This window comes from Prunus persica, chromosome G1 (genome assembly GCF_000346465.2).
Source record: "Prunus persica cultivar Lovell chromosome G1, Prunus_persica_NCBIv2, whole genome shotgun sequence".
In the NCBI taxonomy this organism is placed as follows: domain Eukaryota; kingdom Viridiplantae; phylum Streptophyta; class Magnoliopsida; order Rosales; family Rosaceae; genus Prunus; species Prunus persica.
In genome coordinates this window covers 39,732,438-39,739,014 of record NC_034009.1, presented here as the reverse complement: position 1 = coordinate 39,739,014, position 6,577 = coordinate 39,732,438, and the positions used below count along the sequence as shown (strand labels likewise).

The following is a 6,577-nucleotide window of genomic DNA, read 5'->3' as shown; positions in this document are numbered from 1 at the left end:
CTCTGCCCTCTAAGAAAAGAGTCAGAATCATGGCTACAAACTACCTCATGTGGAATGAAGATTTGGTCCGAAAAAGTAAGGATGAGGTACTATTAAGGTGCCTCGGGAAGACAGAATATATGAAAGCCATGGGAGAAACCCATGAGGGGATCTGTGGAGCTCACCAAGGGGGAAGAAAGATGTGCTGGTTAATCAGAAGGTATGGCTACTTCTGGCCAACCATGATGAAGGATTGCATCAACTACTCCAAAGGATGTGAAGCCTGTCAAAGGCACGGCCCAATCCAGCAGGCTCCTTCGGTTCCCATGAATCCAGTAGTAAAACCATGGCCTTTCAGGGGATGGGCAATGGATCTCATTGGCAAAATCTATCCAGCCAGCAACCAGCAGCACTGTTTCATTATCGTTGCCACAGATTACTTCACCAAGTGGGTAGAGGCCAAGCCAGTAAAAACCACAACATCTCAAGAGATCATCACCTTTATAGAAGAACAGATCATACAAAGGTTTGGCATTCCAGAATCAATCACAACCGATAGGGGTTCTTCTTTCATATCTAGGGACATGCTAGATATGGCAGAAACGTTCAAGTTCAAACTGCTTCAATCTACTCCTTACTATGCTCAAGCTAATGGACAGGTGGAATCAAGTAACAAGGTGATTATCAATATCATCAAAAAGATGCTAGAGAAGAATCCAAAGTAATGGCATGAGAAGTTATCAGAAACTTTGTGGGCATACAGAACTTCAAAGAGAGAAGCAACTGGCATGACCCCCTATGCTCTAACCTACGGCCACGATGCAATTCTTCCCATGGAGATAGCGGTCCAGTCTCTTAGAATTGCTCACCAGCATGGTCTCACTGGGGAGGATTACTCTCAAGCCATGTTGCTGGAATTGGAAGAATTGGATGCAAGCAGAATTGACACCCTCAACAAACTCTTAGCAGGAAAACAGGCTGTATCAAGGGCCTACAACAAAAGAGTCAAAAACAAGAGTTTTGAAGAGGGAGAGATAGTCTGGAAGGCAATTCTGCCCCTTGGAGCACACATAGCTGGATATGGGAAATGGTCACCTACATGGGAAGGCCCTTTTATAATTAACCAAATCCTCGGAATGGGGGCATACAGGTTGCAGGACCGAGATGGAGTTGTTCATTTTGCCCCAATCAATGGTAAATGGTTAAAGAAGTTCTATCCAACCACGTGGGATTCGCAGGCTGTATAAACAGATCCCGGGATAGAAGAGGAACAAGTTTGACCTTTTTGTTTCTTGAAAAGAATTTTGTTTAGATTTATTTTTGCTTTAAAGTTGTTCTGTTTTTTACTTTCAAAGCCGTATCCAGTTATTGCATCAAGAATAAATGAAAAGCAGTAAAATGCTTTGAAAGCTTATATAAAAATAGCCACCTTTGCGGCAAATTATTCGAACAATAAAAGGAAAGAAGAAGCTAAAATCCTAGTTTTCTAAGAGTCTCCTGCAGGTTCGCTTTCTTGACAGAAAGCTCTTTCTGGAGCAGCACCCCCTGGTGAATTGAAGCCTCTGCAATCTCCAAGGCTGTCCTGGAAGCTGCAACCATACTTTGCACAAGGAAAGTGGCCTTAGTTTTAGAACTCAGTCCAGCCCCAAGCCTGCTCTGCACCTCCCTGCATTCTGCCAGTTGTTTTTGGAGCTCTTCCATCGGCTTCTCCAGCTTGTCCGCAGTGGCCCTGGCTTCCTTATATCCGGCCACCATCTGATCCAGTTCTGCTTTCTGCTTTGCAAAATCAGCCAGGTTGGCTTCATGAGTGGCCTTGCAGAATTCAGAAGTCTTGAAAGTAGGCCTGAGATCCTCATAGCGATCATGCAGATTGAGCACATCTCTGGCCAAGCTTAGGCCCATCTCAAGGATAGGTTTTGGAGCCATGTTCTGTCTGTGAAGCAGGTCCAGGTCCTTCATCAGCTGATTTAAGGCTTCATTGTCTTGATCAAACTCCAGCTCATTAGACTGCCAGATTTTCAACCTCTCCATGGCCTCCTCCACTGCCCTAGATTTTGCCTTGCCTGGAGGAGAGCTGAGTTTCTCCAATCTGTCCAATTGGGCATCCAGATCCATGGCTTCAAACTCTTCGAGTTCTGGATCAGCAAAAGAAGCCGTGGCAGATGATCCTGGAAGGGAATGAATTGGCATCTGCAAGAAGAAAGCATAAGGTAAGACCAGGCAGAAAGTGGAAAATAAAGGCCCAAAAGTTATGAAAACTTACAGCAACAATGGGAGGCTTCTGGGGACTGGTAACCGCTGCCAGGACGCCAACAGCTTTAGGCACTTCTACCTGAAAAGGCTACAACAGTTAAAAATAAAGAACAAGGCAGAAATGCAGGAGAGTGTGGACAGATAAAGAAAGAAAGTTACCACAACCACAGGGGCAGCGGCGGTTGTTTCCACTTCAGCCTCCGGAACCACAACAGACAGCTCTGCCTGATCCACAGGCTCTGATGCAGACCGTTCCGCCTGATCCTCAGCCGCTGGAACGGCAGTAGAATGCTCTGCCTCAGCATCCTCAAATAGGGCTAGTTCTGAGCTAGTCCGCTCAGCCCTTGGACCCCCTTGTTGCTTCTGCGCCAAGGCAATGCTCTCTGCAATCACCTCAGCAGGGATCTTCTCCTACAAAATAAGGGTCAGAACGGAAGAAACAGGGCGAGAAGGGAACTGATGCGAATCACAGAAATAAAACTTACCTCTCCTTCCGCCACTGCCGTTTTTTCCTGAGGCGTTTCTTCCAGCTCTTCCAATTCTTTTTCCTGCTCCACCTCCTCAAAAGCCTCTCGCAGCTCTTCATCCGTCCCGGAGGTAGTGGTGGGAATTGCTGCCGTCTCTTCCGCGGCGACATACTCCTCCTCACTCCTCTTTTTAAGTTTTTTCAACTTGGTAGGAGGAGGGGAAGGACTTCCAGCTGCACAGAACAAAAAGCAGTATTAGGGAAAAGAAGGCAAGACATAATAAATTTAAAGAGAATGGTTGGAACATCACGAGCTTACCTGAAATACCAGGCCGCGTGGGATTATCCGAAGGAGGGGCAGGTCCTTTCCTTTTTCTTCTGCCAGAAAGAGCGGCCTCGGTAGGTGTTTGTTCTGTCTGGACCTCATCTCCTTCATCCGCAGAAGGGAGCTCCAAGTCCCCGGCAGCAATAACGGAAGAGACTGCACCAAGGCATTAGACATTAGAGACCAATCCAGCAGGAAAAGACAGAATAGAATTAAAAGAAAAGACTTACCAATCACTTCCCCAGCATGAACAGACTGCCCACCTACGCTGGTCAAAGAAGGATCTGATACAGGCAGAATAGACATTAGAAATCAATCATCAGGACAGAACGAACCCCATACAGAATCAGAAATCTACCTTCTATAATTTGCGCGTTAATATCCTTGATGGTCTGGATCATATGCGTCTTGGCATCCCCATTCGCAAAAACGACCCAGTTTTCCCAACCATCAAACAGCACCTTGAGGGCAGTGACAGAAGCAGGCAGACTTTGGAATCTGGCTTTCCACCATGCGTCAAAGTCGGCAGAACTGCAGGAATTCAGCTCCCACGAGGGATAGAGGGCATCCGTGCTGTTGTTGATTTTGTTCACTGCACACCGGGCATCCTTGTGCACCTCCAGATCATCTGCATCCCTCCAAGAAGAGGCCCGGTTACAACTCCGATATGATTTCAGCGGAATGAGTTGGGGACAACCAAGCTGCCTCGCGCAGAAGTTGGGATGGTAGACTTCTGCCCCCAGATGATAGTTTGGAGGTTTGCCCCCACCATGGGGTAGATCTCTGGGCAGAGTAATGCTCAGAAATTTCCTCCTGAAATCTGTTCTGGCAGCTTCATCTTCTGGCTCCTTCTCAAACAACCGAAATCCGGTCTGGAACCAAGGATAGGTCCTCCTGATCACCACTTGCCACTGAGCTGCCGACCTCTTTGTACAATGCCTGAAGAGCATCAAATACTCCTCAATAGAATGCTTGGGCACTTCTGCCGACATCAGAGGAAGAGCCAGGACTTGATCTTCAGGCAGAACTATGTCTGGGAACCTTAGTTCTGGAAAATAAACCTGCAGCCAGATCTGGATCATCCAGAATGCGCCAGGGGCTGACAGGTTCAATGGGTTCTCCAGGGTGGAAGTATGCAGATTCTTGAAAAGGTGAGCCAGAACTGTAGGCCCGAGCCCCACATCAGTGTGATTGTGGAGTGCTTCTGCCAAGTGTCTGTACTCTAGCAGAACTGCAGAAGACCGATTGGGGAGAACGAACCAATTCAGCCAATACAGAAGGAACAACATATGTTGCTGATCCTTGTCCTTATCAGCACTGAACTTCTTCAGATAGTTGGAGAAAGAGCAGTTCTGGTTGATCACGGCTGGAGGGATAGTAAAAGGGGTGGCCACTTTCTCTTGATTCCTTCGCCTGTGATAATCTCCAATGGCATCAACAGGCCTACCATGGGGCCTGAACCCAAAAATCTGAGCCATATCCAGCAAGGTTGGCGCCATAGGACCCACGCGGAAGTCAAATGTATTGCTGGCAGAATTCCAGAAGCATAAAGCAGCAGCAAGCAGATTCTCATCTCTGTTAATCGATTGTTTGGACAGAAAAATGGCGTCATAAATCCCAGCTCTCCTCCAGTGACCCCCATATCTCGGGAGAAGTCTATCAATCCAGTCTGCCCATTTGACCAGACTATTCCTCACCTCGCTGGACGGGAAGGACCGGCTCAAATTCTTGCTAACCCAAGAATAAGAAGCCAGGGCAGAAGAGCTCTCAAAACACAAAGGAGCCTCGGCATCCTTTTTTAGCAATTCTGCCATCTCAGCTGGAACAGGACCAAACCAGTGAGGCCCTAACACCAGGGTGTTCTCAAACAAATGGAGGACATTCTCGTCCAGATTCTTCTGGGCAAAGGGATGAAGCTTGCTCCTGATTTCTATCGCGTGAGCATCAATCCCGCTCCCAGTGATATAATCGGGAGGAACTGAAGCGGAAGAAGACTGAGCGCGGGACCTTGGGGAAGACATTTCTGATTCAAGGGAAGAAGCAGAAGAAAGGAAGGTCTAAAGAAGGCTTTGGAAATCTCGAAGAAAGAACTCGCAGGAACAAGAGCTGGAAGGTTTAGGGTTTCTTTTTTCAGAAGCTATGAATTTGAATTTCTTTTAAAGAGGGGCTCGAAAACGTGGGAAGAAGAAGATGGGACGGCACCTGATGATTATTAGCTAGTAACTAGATAATAACTAGCCGTTTTCCCACGAACTCTAGTTCGTAGCAGGCAAACGTGGCAGACGTGGGCGAAAACACGGAAGAAACTGGCACGTGAATTAAATGGCAAAACATTAAGTCTGAAACCATTCCAAAACGATTCAGACTTAGGGGGCATTGTTTGGGCCCAAATTCGGCACGCCCAAGACCAGAAGACAGGCCCATGATAAAATTGCCTGCCCAGCCCAGAGACTTGAGAAAAACGAAAATAAGACCCAGACAGTTTGGGCTTCACACCAAGAATGTTGGAAATAAAGCCTCAGCCCAAAGAAAGCCCAGATGTGGAAACTTTCGAAATGGGCTTCAAAGATCAGCCCGTAATTTTCGATAGATTCAAAACCAAGGGATCAAAGACACACCCACGTGATTGCCTCAACTTTGGAAAAGTCAGCAATTCCAACTAAAGTTTAAAAATGTGAGAGGGACGTCTCTGAAACACTGCCAATTGAAGATCAAAAACCCATCTGTGTTCAAGATTTTGCTCCAAATCAATACACCATCTCCCAAGGAATTCACGAATCACGCTTTCTAAATTAGAACGGGAAACAGGGAACCACTCAGAAAATACAAAAGAAAAGAGCCAAAACTGCCATAAAAAGCCCACACAGACGGTGGCGTTGGTTGAATTAGAAAGCTGCCACCCAGGAAACCAGGGAATGGACTGTTTTTAGGAGGTGACTGCTCAGAACCTATCTGCCTTGATTGATAAGAAACCCTTCTTACTTTACATTATAAGAGATCTTTTTGCCGCCCATTGTTTAGGATTAAAAATGACCTCCTTAGGAGGATCTCTTATAAAAGCGAAAGAAGGCAAAGAAACAAAGGACACTCAATTCATCAGTCAATCAAAAAAAAACAAACAAGAAAACAGCTTTAGATCAGAATTCCAAAGTTCAGACTTAGAAAATAAGTCTTCTGAAAACAAGATCCCTCTCGTTACAAATTTGGTTCAGCAAAAGCCAAGACAAACATAGTTTGAGTTTTCACAAATATGAAAACCTCAACAAATTTTATAGCATAGTTCCAGCTTGCTAAATCCTCGAGAATAGCCACTTCTGTCCCTTCAAACTGAAGAAGCTGCAGTTCTGCCCACTCAAAAGTCTCCCAAGGCTTGAAGTAGATTGAAGCTCTGCCAAAATTGAACTTTGGTATCGATTTACAACTAAAGCCGAGCAAGCTAAAGTTGTTGACAGCACCGTCCAGCATAGACATACCCAGTCCAGCCCGGATCAGAAGTTTCTACCCAGGCAGAAATGGGATTCCAGCCATCTTTTTTCCTTTCTAGAGTTGATTTC

The 6,577-nt window shown here is 46.1% G+C and overlaps 1 pseudogene; it reads left to right on the top strand.

The window, feature by feature from the left end:
• Nucleotides 222–1,226, top strand: LOC109947507 (annotated as a pseudogene).